This window comes from Bos javanicus, chromosome 3 (genome assembly GCF_032452875.1).
Source record: "Bos javanicus breed banteng chromosome 3, ARS-OSU_banteng_1.0, whole genome shotgun sequence".
Classification (NCBI taxonomy): Eukaryota; Metazoa; Chordata; class Mammalia; order Artiodactyla; family Bovidae; genus Bos; species Bos javanicus.
The window spans coordinates 93431786-93450222 of NC_083870.1; the positions used below are offsets into that span (position 1 = coordinate 93431786).

At 40.6% G+C, this 18437-nt stretch overlaps 1 pseudogene; it reads right to left on the reverse strand.

Annotated features, from left to right (window-relative positions):
- LOC133244575 (sterol carrier protein 2-like) overlaps nt 1-18437 on the reverse strand; it is a 34511-nt pseudogene continuing 16074 nt past the window's right edge.

Here is an 18437-nt window from a genome sequence, read left to right on the forward strand (position 1 = left end):
TAATTTGAAAATTGTGCATCTTAAAGCAAACTTTATTTGTTCAATTATTTTTCACAACAGCATTTTATGGTTCTAATACACTGAATTTTTTTCAAGAAAGAAACTCATTTAAAAATAGATATTTACTCCCAAACTTTGATCATATTTCTTTAATGTGGGAAGAAAATACTGCTTTGATGGCATGAAATGCAAAATTTTAAAGTTTTTTTTTTTTAATCCTAATACAGAATTTAAAGAACTGTCCCTGGGAAATCGGCTGAGGTCATTAAGTGCACGACACTGAACACTGGCCAGCTACTGGCGTTCTGTTTCCTCCCTAGTTCTCCCAAAGAAAACTTAAATTGAATCTTCAGCACAATAATCCTCAAATGTGCTTTATAACCAAAATGAGAGCTTTTGTTTACATAGTTTTTGGATTTTGCTATTCCTAATTTTATTCTAAAATTCAATTTCACCCCAAACCATAATTACCATATTAACTTTGCAATGCACAGTTGAATGCAATTCAGCAAAGCAGTAGTAAACCATCAGGCTCTGTTCACCCAGGGCTTAGGAAAAACAAGATTGGTCACACCCATTGAAAAACAAATTTCATGCTATTTCCCAATGTGTAGTTTCAATCTAAGTTCTGACAATGAAATATATGTATATCTATATATCTCAACTTGATTTTCAAAGGTAGGCAAAGGGAGTTCTTTACAGCTTAGCTTTGCCTGCGGCTGAAGCTGGAGATTTTGTCACTTCAGAGCCAGATTCATGTTGCCAGTGATTTTCAATCTGCCTTGAAAGAAGGCCTGTGAGGAAGAAGAAAGAAAATTTATTATTTTGTGTTTTGAGATTGCTAATATTTCTAGACTGTCCAGCCCCAAGATGATTTATTTATCCAAGTCTCTTAAACTTTCTTCAAAATATGAAACTTGGCTTTCGGGAATAGAGTTAGCACCAGATTCCTCACAAGGGTAAATGTGTAAAAGTCACGCTTTACACAGAGCAGTCAAAAGACACAGCTTTCCCAAATCTGTTCTCTTGGAAATTGAGTCTGCCATTACCTGTCTTCCTCAAATATTAGGCAGAGTGGGTTCATACTAGACTGATTTTGTTTAAAAACATTACACATTCAGTGGGTCTGCCAGCAGGGAGGAAAAGCACATGTGTAACACACTCAGAAACTTGGGATTCCATTACAGATGCATCTATGCAATGAAATGTCACCATTTTTCTCCCTTTTTTGGTCTACATGATGGAGATGTATTCCCTACAGGGGGAGGCCAGGCAGCCTGCTGAGGTGCCTGTGTGAATCTTTGGCTCAATAAGGAGACTCAAACCAGTCCCCAATGCAGAGCCACAATTTGTTCCACTTAACAACAGCCTGGGATTAGATCACATGATGTTTGCTAAATTTATCATGTAACAAAATCCCAGGAAAACTTTAAAGAAATAGCAAAATTGGGAACATAGCATGATTTCTCTGCTATGATCTCAGTCTTCTTACTCAATTCTTAAAATAGAGGAAAAGTTGCTGGTAGTCTTCACTTCCTAACAAGTACATTAAGAAGTGAGGAGTTCTTCTGCCTCACTAGTAGGAAAGTGCAGAGCTCTGCTTTCTCTACACCTTCTGGTGAGGGTGACTAATTCCTTTTTTTCCCCCCTCCTCTGTCTGGACAAACTAAATATTTCCTTTCTATATGGCACATAGCCTTCTGTCTGATGACTTAAAGGTCAAGTGTCTCAGAACACAATATATTTAACATATGTCTTTAAAAAATATGGACCAGTAGTTCCTACCAGAGAAACTCACCATATTTCCCTTTTCTTAATTAAAAGAAGAAATTACATTTTATTTAATAATGATTACAGAGAAAAAATGAGTCTTCACCTTTTAGAGACTCCAAACAAAAGAATCATTTAAATTTGGGCCCTAAGGTACTCTTCATATGTGCTTTCTGCTAGAGAGCATATTGCTTTGCTTCAACTGTAGCCAAACATATAAATTATAATTTCCACTGTATTTAACGGTTTCCAGTCAAATCCTCTTCTGAGCATAAGGGAAGACCATTAGCACATTAACACAAAGGTCTCCCATTTTTATCTTTAATTCCTCTGGGTGCTAACAGGTGTTCAGGAAAAGTAAGCTGACATTTTACTCTCCAAATGGGTGGTAAACAGATAAACTGAGAGAACGAGGGCAGCTGAGAGTGAAGCTTGACCACGCTACCAAGGAAATGTATGGAGTGCACAGTGGCATGAGTGGTGGTGGGTGGGAAGGGGAATGTGCCAGCTCCGAGACTGATGGCCTCTGTTCTGTCCAGATTTTGAAAACAGCTCAGTGGGTGCAAATGTCAGTGTCAATGGTACATATTCAACTGAAACATCATAGATACAAGTCTCTTACTTGTCAATGCATCAGTTGAAATGTGCTTAGTTGCTTAGAATAAGCATTTTTAAAAGGAATACAAGTAGGAGTCAGATTTAGTTGTTTTATCCAATCTTTCAAATTATGAGGGTACCCTGGTGGCTCAGACGGTGAAGCGTCTGTCTACAATGCAGGAGACCTGGGTTCTATCCCTGGGTCGGGAAGATTCCCTGGAGAAGGAAATGGCAACCCACTCCAGTACTCTTGCCTAGAAAATCCCATGGACAGCGGAGCCTGGTGTCCATGGGGTCGCAAAGAGTCAGACACCACTGAGTGACTTCACCACAGGAACAAGATCTAAAACAAATAAGGCTGAAAGTGTTAGTCGCTTCAGTCCTGTCTGACTCTTTGCGATCTCATGGACTATAGCCTGCCAGGCTCCTCTGTCCATGGGATTCTCCAGGAAAGAATACTGGAGTGGGTAGCTGTTCCCTTCTCCGGGGATCTTTCTGACCCAGGGATTGAATCCAGGTCTCCCAAATAATAGGCAGATTCTTTACCATCTGAGCTATCAGGGAAGCCCAAATAAGGTTGAGGCAACAACAAAAAAAATAAGGTTACAATGGAAAGCAGCATCTTAGCTTCCTTTGTGTTATCTATGGATAACGTATATCAAGTCTGCTCAACATTGTGCCAGTAAAGAATACAAGAAGACCCTTGACAATCTGGGGGCCTGAAAAATCTATACAAGCCATGAATACATTTTAGAGAAATACAAATTAATCCAGTGATTGTGAAAATTTAAAACTGCCAGGCATCATGCTAAGTTCTGGAGACACAAAGATGAACAAGATGTGGTTTGTTCCCTTGAGACATGCACATTCTACTGGGAGATGAGACAGGCATATCACGACTGGTGTGATGAGACGAGTGCTAGGCTGGCAGTCCAGTAAGTGGCCCAGAAGAGGTGCCGACTATAGCTCCCCAACCGTGTGGTAGGAGGTCTTTAAACATAGCAATTAAGTTCATTTTGTTTTGTTAGATTAATATTCATTTATTTTATTTGGCTGTGCTGAGTCTTACCTGCAGCATAAGGGACCTTTAATTGCAGAATGCAAACTCTTAGTTGTAGCATGTGAGATCTAGTTCCCTGACCAAGGATCAAACATAAGCCCCATTAATTAACTGGGAGCACAGTCTTAGCCACTGGACCACCAGGGAAGTCCCTAAGATCATTTTAAAAGATAAGAAGTTTGTCAAGGAAATCACAGCTCAGACAAAAAAGGAGCACAGGCAAAGATGCAAAAGGTAAAATGTCTTGCCTCTGTGACGACTAGTCCTTTCTCCTATTTGGATGGCTCCTACTCTCCACCTGTGCACCGATGACTCCTGATCACCCCCAGGACAAAGTCAAGCATTATTTCCTCTGTGAAGCCTTCTCTGAGAGCCCAGGAAGATATGGCTTCTCCTTCGTCCACCCTCCCCAACCACAAGCCAGACAGGGCACCACAGATATTTCGTTGCACTTATCCTTCTGCACACCTGTCTCATACCAAACTGTGGATGCCCAGAGCATGTGAACTATTTCTTATTCATCTGGACATTTTCAGCACATAGGGCAATGGCTGACACATGGCTAGCTCCACAACTATTTGTCATCCATTAAGTGAATATTTGGGGAACACTGAGTTTTGTGGGATTGACCACTTTACACTTTATGGGATGAGGCTGAAATAGGTGATGAAGTGAAACAGGCTAAAATCCACCTAATACAAGAACATAAGTATCGTCATACTTACCATCTGAGGATTCATTTTACCAGTCATCAGAGCCAGTAAGTCTGAGTCAGTCATTGTGATTGTGCAGTCAGCCTTCTTATCTAAAGAAGAGACGTGCAGAAGGATGGAGAAAAAGGGAGTGTTCAGTTTCATGTGTACATTTTAGTCAAAAGTCACTGACTGTAACAGAATCACACCCAGTGTTAGTGTGGGCACATGGGCACTCACATACACTCTACAGCAGCCTGGTAAAATATGGCATAAATCACAAGCAACTGCAATATTTAAGAAGAGGGAATTCATTAAATAATCATGGTATATTCATATAGAGGGGTACAATGTCGCCATTCAATGATAAGGATCTACATTTCACGACCTGAAAAGACACATTCACATTATACAGTTCATGATATTGTTATATAGTTCAGTTCAGTTCAGTTGCTCAGTCATGTCTGACTATTTGCAATCCCATGGACTATAGCATGCCAGGCTTCCCTGTCTATCACCAACTCCAGGAGCTTGCTCAAACTCATGTCCATCAAGTCAGTGATGCCATCCAACCATCTTGTCTTCTGTTGTCCCCTTATTCTCCTGACTTCAATCTTTCCCAGCATCAAGGTCTTTTCCAGTGAGTTCCTTGCATCAGGTAGCCAAAGTACTGGAGTTTCAGCTTCGGCATCAGTCCTTCCAATGAATATTCAGGACTGGTTTCCTTTAGGATGGACTGGATGGATCTCCTTGCAGTCCAAGGGACTCTCAAGAGTCTTCTCCAACACCACAGTTCAAAAACATCAGTTCTTCAGTGCTCAGCCTTCTTTATAGTCCAACTCTCACATCCATACATGACTATTGGAAAAACCATAGCTTTCACTAGATGGACCTTTGTCAGCAAAGTAATGTCTTTGCTTTTTAATATGCTGTCTAGGCTGGTCATAGCTTTTCTTCCAAGGAGTAAGTGTCTTTTAATTTCATGGCTGCAGTCACCATCTGTAGTGATTTTGCAGGCCAAGAAAATAAAGTCTGTCACTGTTTCCATTGTTTCCCCATCTATTTTCCATGAAATGATGGGACTGGATGCCATAATCTTATTTTTCTGAATGCTGAGTTTTAAGCCAACTTTTTCACTCTCCTCTTTCACTTTCATCAAGAGGCTGTTTAGTTCTTCTTCACTTTTTGTCATAAGGGTGGTGTCATCTGTGTATTTGAGGTTATTGATACTTCTCCCAGCAATCTTGATTCCAGCTTGTGCTGCATCCAGGCCAGCATTTCTCATGAGGTACTGTGCATATAAGTTAAATAAGCAGGGTGACAATATACTGCCTCGACGTACTCCTTTCACTATTTGGAACCAGTCTGTTGTTCCATGCTCAGTTCTAACTATTGCTTCTTGACCTGCATACAGATTTCTCAGGAGACAGGTAAGGTGGTCTGGCATTCCCATCTCTTTAAAAATTCTTAAAGACATGGGAAATTCTTGAAGAGATTGTTACATAACCCAGTTTCAAAACAAACTGTAGGCATGAACCCATGTTTTACTTAAAAACAGATATTCAATTATATATGTATAAAGTGAAAGTGAAAGTTGCTCAGTCATGTCCAACTCTTTGCAACCCATGGACTATGCAGTCCATGGAATTCTCTAGGCCAGAATACTGGAGTGGGTAGCCTTTCCCTTCTCCAGGAGATCTTCCCAAACCAGGGATCAAACCCATGTCTCCCACATTGCAGGAGGATTCTTTACCAGTTGAGCCACAAGGGAAGCCCAAGAATACTGGAGTGGGTAACATATCCCTTCTCCAGTGGATCTTCCCAACCCAAGAATAGAACTGGGGTCTCCTGCATTGCAGGTGGATTCTTTACCAACTGAGCTATCAGGGAAGCCCTGATAGACATATAGGAAGAAGCTTATAAACTTGTAGATTCCAACTTGCAAACTTGGAGACCAATATATTAATAATTGCTACTGTAGCACACAGGCACTAAGGTGACCCCTGTGATTTCTGCTTTCTGGTATTCATTCATGCCTCTGTATATTCCCCTAGGAAGGACAGTGAAAAAGCTGGCTTAAAATTCAACATTCAAATAACAAAGATCATGGCATCTGGTCCCATCACTTCGTGGCAAATAGATGGGGAGACAGTGGAAACAGTGTCAGACTTTATTTTGGGGGGCTCCAAAATCACTGCAGATGGCAACTGCAGCCATGAAATTAAAAGACGCTTACTCCTTGGAAGGAAAGTTATGACCAACCTAGACAGCATATTGAAAAGCAGAGACATTACTTTGCCAACAAAGGTCTGTCTAGTCAAGGCTATGGTTTTTCCTGTGGTCATGTATGGATGTGAGAGTTGGACTGTGAAGAAAGCTAAGCGCCGAAGAATTGGTGCTTTTGAACTGTGGTGTTGGAGAAGACTCTTGAGAGTCCCTTGGACTGCAAGGAGATCCAACCAGTCCATTCTGAAGGAGATCAGCCCTGGGTGTTCTTTGGAAGGAATGATGCTAACGCTGAAACTCCAATACTTTGGCCACCTCATGCGAAGGGTTGACTCATTGGAAAAGACTCTGATGCTGGGAGGGATTGGGGGCAGGAGGAGAAGGGGATGACAGAGGATGAGATGGCTGGATGGCATCACCGACTCAATGGAGGTGAGTCTGAGTGAACTCTGGGAGATGGTGATGGACAGGGAGGCCTGGCATGCTGCGATTCACGGGGTCGCAAAGAGTCAGACACGACTGAGCGACTGAACTGAACTGAACTGAATAAATAAATTCTGGTGCATTCACATAGTAAAGATGAACTAATGCTACATGCAAAAATATAATGAATCTTACAATGATGAGCAAAAGAAGCCACACCTCAAACAGTAAATATTGTATGGCTCCATCTATATGAATTTCTAAAATAAATAAAATCAACCGATGGTGGTAGAATTCAGAATAGTGGTTCCTTTTGGGAGTGAATAGTAATGGGAGGTGGTGTGAGGAGGTTTCTAGAGTGATGGCAACATTCTGCATCTTGAGCTGGGAGATATATTCATTTGTTAACATTTATCAAGCTAAACACTCAGATTTATACCCTTCCTTATGGGCTAAACTTCAGAAAATTTTTACACAAAACAAAATAAAGAAAACAGGTGGTGGGATGAATCTGGCGCATAGGCCATCATTTGTGAACTCATGATATAGATGGGTGGGATTATAGGAGAGTAATTTTTCATTTTGTTTGCACTTGAGTATATATTACTTATATAAAAACAAAGTTTTAAAAATATCAATTTTAATAGTATAATCAAAGAAAAAAAGGCCATACCACAAAGACTCTAACCTCATTGCTAAACCAGCCATTTCTTCCTTGGACAAAAGAGAAGTTTCAAATGCAAAAGGAAAATTTCACCAAGAAATCAGAATTTCCAGCAGTCAGTTCTTTGGGTAATCTATATAAAAATAGTACTCTAATAGTATTACTACTAATAATTGTAATAATATCAAATCATGGCACAATAGTTAATCTGTGCCTTAATTAAAAAAAAAAAGATCGGACTTGCTATATATGGTCTGAATGCTTGTATACCCCAAAACTCTTATTTTGAAATCCTAATACCTACTGTGATAGTCCCCTTCATGGATCACTGCCTTGTTGAGGTGGAGGTGCTTGCATAACTCAATGAAGTTATGAGCCATGCCGTGCAGGGCCACCCAAGACAAACGGGTCATAGATCTGCTAAAACATGGTCCACTGGAGGAGGGAATGGCAAACCACTCCAGTGTTCTTGCCAGGAGAACCCCATGAACGATAAAAAAAGGCAAAAAGATATTACATCGGAAGATGAGCCCCCCTGAGGATAGGTGTCCAATATGCTACTGTTCAAGAGTGGAGGGCAATTACTAACAGCTCCAGAAAGAATGAAGCAGCTAGGCCAAAGTGGAAAAGATGCTCAGTTGTGGATATGTCTAGTGGTAAAAGTAAAATCCGATGCTGTAAAGAAAAATACTGCACAGGCACCTGGAATGTTAGGTCCATGAATCAAGGTAAATTGGAAGTAGTCAAACAGGAGATGGAAAGAGCAAACATTGACGTCTTAGGAATCAGTGAACTAAAATGGACTGGAGTACATTTTTATGCCAATTTAATTTAGATGACCATTATATCTACTCCTGGCAGCTCAGATGGTAAAGAAACTGCCTGCAATGCAAGAGACCTGGGTTTGATCCCCGGGTCAGGAAGATCCCCTGGAGAAGGAAATGGCAACCCACTCCAGTTTTCCTGCCTGGAGAATTCCATGGACAGAGAAGCCTGGCAGGCTACAGTCCATGGGGTCACAAAGAGCCGACAAAACTAACACTTTCTTTCTTTCTTTTCTTTCACTGTGGGCAAGGATCCCTTAGAAGAAATGGAGTGGCCCTCATAACCAACAAAAGAGTCTGAGATGCAATACACGGGTGCAATCTCAAAAACAGCAGAATGACCTCGGTCTGTTTCCAAGGAAAGCCACTCAACATCACAGTAACCCAAGCCTATGCCCTAACCAAAATCAGACTGATTGCATTCTTTGCAGCTAAAGATGGAGAAGCTCTATATAGTCAGCAAAAAGAAGACCTGGAGATGACTGTGGCTGAGATCATCAGCTCCTTACAGCAAAATTCAGGCTTAAACTAAAGAAAGTGGGAAAAACCACTAAGCCACTCAGGTATGACCTAAATCAAATCCCTTATGGTCATACAGTGGAGGTGCTAAAAAGATCCAAGGGATTAGATCTGGGAGACAAAGTGTCTGAAGAACTATGGAAAGAGGTTCATAACATTGTACAGGAGGTGGTGACCCAAACCATCCCTAAGTAAAAGAAATGCAAGAAAGTAAAGTGGTTGTCTGAGGAGGCTTTACAAATAGCTGAGGAAAGAAGAGAAGCAAAAGGCAAAGGAGGAAGGGAAAGATATAACCAAGTGAGTGGAGAGATCCAGAGAAAAGTAAGAAGAGATAAGAAGGCCTTCTTCAATAAACAATGCAAAGAAATAAAGGAAAACCATAGAATGGCTAAGACTAGGGCTCTCTTCAAGAAAATTGGAGATATCAAAGGAACATGTCATGCAAGGATGGGCATGATAAAGGACAGAAACAGTAAGGACACAACAGATGCAAAAGAAATTAAGAAGAGGTGGCAAGAACACACAGAAGAACTATACAAAAAAGGTCTTAATGATGCATATAACCACAATGGTGTGGTCACTCACCTAGAGCCTGACGTCCTGGAGTGTGAAGTCAAGTGGGCCTTAAGAAGCACTATTACCAACAAATCTAGTGGAGGATGGAATTCCAGCTGAGGTATTTCAAATCCTGAAGGATGATGCTAAAGTGCTGTACTCAAGATGTCAGCAAATTTGGAAAACCCAGCAGTGGCCAAAGGACTGGAAAGGATTAGTTTATATCCCAATTCCAAAGAAGGGCAGTGCTAAAGAATGTTCAAACTACTGGACAATTGCACTAACTTCCCATGCTAGAAGGTTACGCTCAAGATCCTTCAAGGTAAGCTTCACCAGTATTTGAATCGAGAACTTCCAGATGTATAAGCTGAGTTTAGAAAAGGCAGAAGAACCAGAGACCAAATTGCCAACATTTATTGGATAATAGAGACAGCAAGGGAATTTCACAAAAAAACATCTACTTCTGTTTCATTGACTATGTGAAAGCCTTTGACTGTGGATCACAACAAACAGTGGAAATTTCTTAAAGAGATGGGAATACCAGACCATCTTACCTGTCTCCTGAGAAACCTGTATGTGGACCAAAAATAACAGTTAGAACTTTATCTGTAACAACTGACTGCATCAAAATTGGGAAAGGAATACAACAAGGCTATATATTGTCACCCTGTTTATTTAACTTATATGCAGAGTACTTCATGCAAAATACTGGACTGGATGAATCACAAACTGAAATTAAAATTGTTGGGAGAAATAGCAACAACCTCAGATATGCAGATGATACCACTCTAATGGCAGAAAGTAAAGAGGAACTAAGAGTCACCTGATGAGGGTGAAAGAGGAAAGTGAAAAAGCTGGCTTAAAACTCAACATTCAAAAAACGAAGTTCATGGTATCCAGTCCCATCTCTTTATGGCAAATAGAATGGGAAAAAGTGGAAGCTGTGACAAATTTTTTCTTCTTGGGCTCCAAAATCACTGTGGATGGTGACTGCAGTCCTGAAATTAGAAGACACTTGCTTCACGGAAGGAAAACTATGACAAACCTAGACAGCATATTAAAACATATCACTTTGCCAACAAAGGTCCGTATAGTCAAAGCTATGGTCTTTCCAGTAGTCATGTACAGATGTGAGTGTTGAACCATAAAGAAGGCTGAGAGCCAAGAATGGATGCTTTCAAATTATGAGAGTCCCTTGGACAGCAAGGAGATCAAACCAGTCAATCTTGAAGGAACCAGTCAATCTTGAAGGAAATCAACTCTGAATATTCACAGGAAGGACTCAAGCTGAATCTGAAGCTACAATACTTTTGGCTACGAGATGCAAAGAGCCGACTTACTGGAAAAGACTCTGATGCTGGGAAAGATTGAAAGCAAAAGTAGAAGAGAGCGGCAGAAGATGAGATGGTTAGATAGCATCATGGATTCAATGGACATGAACTTGGGCAAACTCCAGGAGACAGGGAGGCCTGGCATGCTGCAGTCGATGGGGTAACAAAGAGCCAGACACAACTTAGCGACTGAACAACAGTGCGATCGTATCAGCAGGGAGGCCTTCGGGTGTCATAAGGGTAGAGCCTTTATGAATGGGATTTATGCCTTATAAAGAGGCTCCAGAGAGACCCTGAGCCCTTCCACAATGTGGGCCCACAGCAAGAAAGCACTGGCTATGAACCAGGCAGAGGATACTCAAAAAAGGTGACCATGCTGATGCCTTGATCTTGGACTTGCAGTCACTAGAACTATGACAAATAAATTCCTGTTTTTTTGAGTCACCCAAGTGTGGTATGTTCAAACAGCAGTACAAACAGACTGGGATGGGGGCAAACTATTAAAGCATAGCATGTCCTTTTATTAAGTAACTAAAACAAGATTCAAAACTAAACATTTTTCTTTTACGTCTTAGGATGCAGAAATAACCCCTAAAAAGACTGTGTCTCAATGGCCGTTCCATCTCTGCGTCTATCTAAATTTTCTCTCATTACTTGAAAAAAAGGTCTGAAGTCTTAAAAATTCAAGTATTTCCAGTCTGGAAAAACCAGTTCCCTTGTAGATATATAACATCAAAGAGCAGGGAGAAAAAAAAAAAGAAAAGCTAGCAAATTGAGATAGCTGGACTTGATTTACAGTTGGATTAGATTTTAATATTCCAAGAAAGAACTCCTAGTGACTTTAGGAAATAAAATGCTGCTGCTGCTGCTGCTGCTATTATATCAGCACTTACTGAGCTCTTACTATGCTGAGAACTTCACATACTTGGACTCATTTGATCTTAATAAGAACCCTATAAGGGTAAGAGAGGTCAAACAGCTTGCTCAAGGTCACACAGCTAGTAAGTGGCTGAGCTAGGTAGGGAAGCAGATTCCTGCTGCCAAAGCCTACACTCCCAGCTCCTAAGTTATATGGCTCCTCTTGTTACAGGAAAAATACAAACATTCAACAGCTCAGTTTTCGCTGGGCCTTCACCAATTCATCAGCATCTGATGCATCCCAGATGCTTCCTCGGCTCCCTATGTCCTTTTAAAGAATCACAGACAATTCCAATGCATTTAAGCAAAATTAACGTTTAATTTATAGGTTGGGAAGGACGTAATGACTTACTGAGCACTTACCATGCTAGGGTCTTTACATACCTTATCTCATTTAATCCCCACAACTGCTCCACAGACAGACAATATTCTCACCATTTTCTAGGTGAGACAATTGGACTCAGGCAAAGTTTATATCTAATGAATGACAAAGCCAAGGTGTGAACCCAGGTTTGGGTATCTCCAAAGACTATGCTCTTTCTCCTGTACACTGGGGATGGGAGACTCTGAGGCTCTCTATATCATGTTCCCCACAAAGGGGCAGGGTTGAGAACTCAGGTGGGTGCTGAGGGGGCAGACTACAGGAATGAAAGAATAATATGTCATATTAAATTAATCAGTGTTGGCTTCCTGGAGACATGCTATGTGAGTTGTTTCAAAGGAGAGGAGGGAGGGGCAGAACTGATAGAGAAGCACCCAGGCAGCAAGAAAGGAGTATGGAAAATGTACAAAATCTAAAAGTCCTTGATACAACCATCTGTATCATTACCAAGCTCTTAGAATATAGGCAAGTGAAATACATTTAAGCCAATCTTACTATGTTTGCAGAAAGTAAACCTCTCAACAGTATGTACATGTCAAAAGAATTAACAATTCTCTTTCAGATGTCGGTTCAAACTAGGACAGGTTATTAACGCTTTAACATAGCTGATCTCTAACAAATGGTCATTTGTTGGATGATGTAAAAAGAGCTGGCAATTTCCCGTGGCAGCTTTTACTGGTAAGTCCATATTTCAACACCACTCCCGGCTGCCAACAAGTATCAGTTTCAGCAGAAATTCAGAGTAAAATTCCTGCAGGTTTGGGTTGGGGCACCTAATGTGGGGAGAGCTCACTGCTAGAGTCCATATACAGCGAACATGGTTTTTCTGAAATTTTTAGTATGTTTCCATAAGCATATAACCTTTCAAAACAAACAAATACTAATAATAAAATAAGAAAAATTTTCTCTAAAAACTACGTCTGTCTAGGCATATCAATTTATAATCCTGCAGTAACCATTAAAAGTCAGTCATTTAAGAACTCGGCATTATTTCCCAAAAGTTCTTGTTATTTCTTGAAGCTAGAATCTAGATGAAACATTAGTTTTCCTTCCTACATTACGTTAGATGGAAGCTCATAGAATGCAAGTGTAATTATTTTTCTGCCCACTCATTCTGAGAAAGAAAATGCTGCCCACACCAGATGCCCTCACTGCTGCTCAGCTTTTCCTTCATTATCTCTAGTTAGTTCCTTATTCAACAGTGCATGGAACACTGCTCTTAATATTTTCTCCAAGCTCTGAACTCTATTCTAAGAACTTTGTCAACCTCCTCCGTACCTCAAAATGCCCCTGAGTATTTATCTGCCCTCTCAAAGAAAGAAGTATCCCTCCCTCCTTGCTAAGGCTAACCTTCCTTCCACATGTGTTCATGATGTCATCCTCTCCTCCGGGACCTTCTTCAATTATGTTGTGGCAATGAACTCTGAGCTTCCCTGGTGGCTCAGTCGGTAAAGAATCGGCCTGAAATGCAGGAGACTACCTGCGATGCAGGAGACCTGGGTTCGATCCCTGGGTCAGGAACATCCCCTGGAGAAGGAAATGGCAACCCACTCCAGAATTCTTGCCTGGGAGATCCCATGTACAGAGGAGCCTGGTGGGATATGGTTCACGGGGTCTAAACCACCACCACCAATGAATTCTACCATCTTTGACAGACCTCCTACTTTGCAGCTTCCAGGTAGCAACAATTTCACTCCAAACACTCCTGGGCAACTGCCATGTAACAACATCCTTTTTTCTTACTGCCAACACTTGGGCTATCCTTTTTGCTTAACTTAGATGGTGGTATCATCCATCCTCCTAATTGCTCTCTCTGCCTCTGATTTCTTCCTTTCTAATTCATCAGGTCTAATGCAGCAACTTCATCCTCTAAAATGCAGTTCTGACTTTTCTTTTCTACTCAAAAAGTTTTAATGGATAGATTATATATCAAATCACTTTCAAAGTTCATAGTATAGCCCTGTAAAAAGCTACTTCTTATCCCTCACATCTCTTAACTGTAACAGGCTCTCTCCAAGGACAGAAACATAGCATACAATATAGCTACCATTTACTGAATGCTTACTAAGCATCACTCATTCATCTGCTGCTCATTTTTATTATCTATTTTATTGAAGGCCTACCTGGTATCAGGTATTATTCTGGGTACTGTGAATACAGCAGTGAACCTAAGAGGCAAATGTTCTGCGTTCATGCAGTTTACAACTCTAGTGGGGGTAGACAATAAGCAAATAAATAAGATATGGTATATCAGATGGAGGTAAGTGCTAAAAAAAAATATGTCAGAAAAGGACAATAGGGAATGGTAATGAGGTGTGATTTAAAAGTGTGGCCAGGGAAAGTCTCACTGAGAAGGTGACAGTTGGGCAAAAATCCAAAGGAAATAAAAGGACCAGCCATGAGGATATCTGAGGGATGACAATCCCAGGCAGTAGAAAGCTCCTGAACTGGGAACACCCCGTGTTCAAGCAATAGCAAGGCGGCCAGTGTGACTGGAGCCAAGCGAGGAAGAGGTAGTAAGAAAGACGACTAGGGCCAATTATGTGATGTGAGAGTAAGAACTCTAACTTGTATTCTGAGTTGAAAGTCACTGAATGGTTTTGAGCCGAGAAGGGTGAGAATCTGAGTTTTAAAATGATCACTCCAGCGGGTGTGCGTGAAGAAGAACCTACAGGGGGCAAGGTTAGAAGTGGAGATCAGGCAAAAATGATGGAGAACCAAGGTGGCAGTAGAGGAAAGGATTTGCTGGTGGATGAGACTGCGGAGGGTGAGAAAAAGAAGAGTCAACATAGATGCAAACTATTACATTTAGAATAGATAAACAACAAGGTCCTATTGTATAGCACAGAGAACTATATCCAGTCTCTGGGATAAACTGTAATGGAAAAGAACTTTTAAAGAAGGTATATATGTGTACAATGAGTCACTTTGCTATATAGCAGAGATTGGCACAACATTGTAAGTCAACTATACTTCAGTTTCAAAAAACAAAAAGAAGAAGAGCCAAGCATGACCTCAAGGATTTTAGACTGAGGAACTGGTAAGACAGAAGAGCAATTTACCAAGATGGAGAAGACAGTGGAAGGAGAACACAATTAAAGGGGAGTGGAAGGAAGATCAACAGTTTGGATCCAGACATATTAGCTTTGAGAAACCTATTAAGTATACAGGTAAACTCATTAGTTAAGCAGCTGAATATATACCTGGAGTTCAGTGTTTGAGTTCACACTGAAGATACCTGGGCATCATCAGTGTAGACTTGGTTTGAAAAGCATGAAATTAGATGAGAGCCCCAAGGAGTGAATATAGACAGAACTGAGCCTTAGAGCACACCAATATTTACATACTTAGAGATAAGAAAAAAAAACGGGAAGAGAGGCCAAGAAGGAACAGCCCATAGGAGGAAGAAAGCCTAGAAGAGTAGTATTATAAGGGCTGGGAATTAACCACTGAAGCTAGCAGCACAGTGAAAACTTGTGACCTTGACAAGAACCGTTATGGGATAATGATGAGCTGACAAAAGCTGACTGGAGTAGGTTCAAGAAAGCCTGGGATGAGATGAAGTGGAGACAGTGGGTACAGTTAGGTCTTCTGAGGACATGTAGCCATACACTGAACCATGGACTTCACAGGTTAATTAGGAGATCATTATTTCTCTTAATCTGCAGATGAATCCTATGAAATAGGTACCGTTTATTACTTCCATTTACAAATGTAAAAAACAAAGCTCAGAGAAGTGAAATAATTTTTAAGGCCAAAATCTGTGAGTGGCAGGACCAGGACTCTAAATCCAAGTTTGTGTAATTCCAAAGCATAAGGCTAGCCACAGTGATGGAGCCTCTCAATCTTTGGGAAGAAGCAGCTGGGACCTAGTCGTAGTCCCAAAGATTCCCCAGTTCTTTGACAAGGTTTTATAACTCGAAAGCCAGTCTTTTGGGGACACCAAGGCAGGCCCCCATTTTCCTCTGTGAACTTGTCAGTGCTTAATCAATGAAGTCATCACTGCACTGACCTGAGTTAGGGAGCACAGGTCCTTCTGGTCATCATGTCCACCACCCAGGTGGCTTCTTCACCCCTAGGGCCATCTTTCACCTTGAAGGCAAAAATACCACCAATTTTCTTCACAAACTGCTCTCCTTCCTGGAAAGAAAAACAACACAGAGTTATATTAAGTTCATTCCTCTGGCTTTCTCCCCAAATTAAATGTTTAAATAGATACATGACGTGAGCGGCTGGATCAACATGCAGTCCCCAGGCTCCCTTAGGATCTTTCACCCAGAAAAATCCAAAAGGCAACTAGGCAGCAACTCCTTCATCTGCCAGATCTTCTGATGAAAATGGCTTTCTGCTCACAACCGGTGGAAGGACGGGGGAATGGGGGAGTGGGTGGCACAGCAGCACTTTCTATTGAAATAGGCTTCATTTGTCTCAATAATGTCTGAAAAATTTACTCAGCCTCTCAAAATGTAGCAACCCTAACTCTTCTATTTTTTGTGTTTGTGTGCAAGTAAATTTCACATATGTTTTTGGTGTTTCACAATCAGAATTTAAAGATAAGTGTTTTAACTGATTTCCTGGGTTTGTATGAAGAATTACACAAGTAATATCCCATCCATCAACTACTTCTGGATCTTGGGAAATGAGGCTGGAAAAATAACCTCAGATCCGTATCTCTGTAGGGTGGTTTCCTTTTTCCTTCCTTCTCCTTCCAGCATCACTATCTAATTTTAGAGGATACTTATCAGCCCCTCAAAAACCCATATCCATTAGCAGTCACCCTCTACCATTGCCATTCTCTCCTCCTTCTAGCCCCTGGCAACCACTAATCTACTTTCTGTCTTCATTGATTTGCTTATTCTGGATATTTCACACAAATGCAAACATATATGTTCTTTTGTGACTGGCTTCTTTCACTTAGCATAATGCTTTGAAGGTTCATCCACACTGAAGCATGTATCAGTAATTAATTACTTGTCATGACCAAAGAATATTCCATTGTACAGACACAGTACATTTTGCTTAGCCTCTCATCTTTGATGGCTGTTTCCCCTTTTTAGCTATTATAAATAATACTGCTATGGACTTTTGTGTGTAAGTTTTGACATGGACATAAGCTCTAATTCCTCTAGGGCATATATTTAGAAGTGAATTTTGGATCATAAGGTGATGTTTAACTTTTTGAGGAACTATCAAACTGTTTTCTAAAGTGGTTGCACCACATTACAATCCTACCAGCAGTCAATGAAGGTTCCGATTGCTCCACATCCTTACCAATATTTATGCCTGTCTCTTTTATCTTAGTCATCTTAGTGGGTGTGTAAATCTTTTTCTTCTACATAGATGACACTCCTGAACTATCTAGAATCAACCCTGAGTCTTAGGACTTCAAAGAAGCTATTATAAAAATATTTAGTGTAGGCCTACTTATCTCAACAGCCATTGAGGCAAATCTTACAAGTGAGTGTTCTGAAATCAACTACCAACATTTCCTAGTTAAATAAAGAAACCAAAATGACTGTCAGATTTTTAAAGTGAAGAGAAATTCTCTTATTTTGGCTTCCCTTAGAAGATCTCACTCAAATTATTTTAACATTAAGAAAAATTAATAACAATAATAATCTTTTGGGGGCTATAAAGTTTACAAGCACTTATTTATAAACATTATTTCTTTACTTTTCATGAAACCCTGTAAGTAGTTGGAGAGGTATTAATATTCTCCATTCCCACCCAGCTTCATAAACTCAAGTCTCAGTTCATGTGCTAAGTCCTCTGGAAAGGCTTTTCTGTCTCTACTGGACACTTCAATAGCTCTTTGCACATGCAACCATGGGCAAGTTTCTTGTTAAAACAGATTCCGCACCCCCCTGCCCCGCCCCCAGGAAAATTTTTTCTTGTCTGTTTCCCATTTAACTCTACGTTCCCTGAGAGACAGGGACATATGACAAGTAAAGCAATACAACCAGAACTCAATCTCGGGTTGGTTTAACTTCAAATTCAGTGCACTTTCTATTTTTTCATACCAAAGGCAAATTAGGTTACATCCATACTTCCTAACTTTAGCCTATAAAAGTCGTTTCTGTCACCATACATAAATTAAAAGAAAGTTCAAAGTCTTTCCCACATTCATGGAAATCCTTTATCCTTCAAGGTTCTGTGGAGGTAATCTGGAAAAGTAGATTAGCAATACTGGTGTGCTGGACCGCCCAAAGAGCCACACTCCTCTGGAAGCCAGTGACCCATGAACTTCCAGCTGCATCTGTGCCATCTGTTTGCACAATGCCTCAGGAATAGTTATGGCAGACAGCAACAAATTAGAGCAGGAGAACACAGCAAACGTTTAGGAATTCCACCTGAATACTTCGAAATTCCTCCCACTTCCTTAAGATAGATGTAGATTAATTTTGCAGTTGCTATTACTTTTGAAAAGCAACAGATCCCCTTAGAAAATCATATCCTTTGGTCAATAAAACATTTTC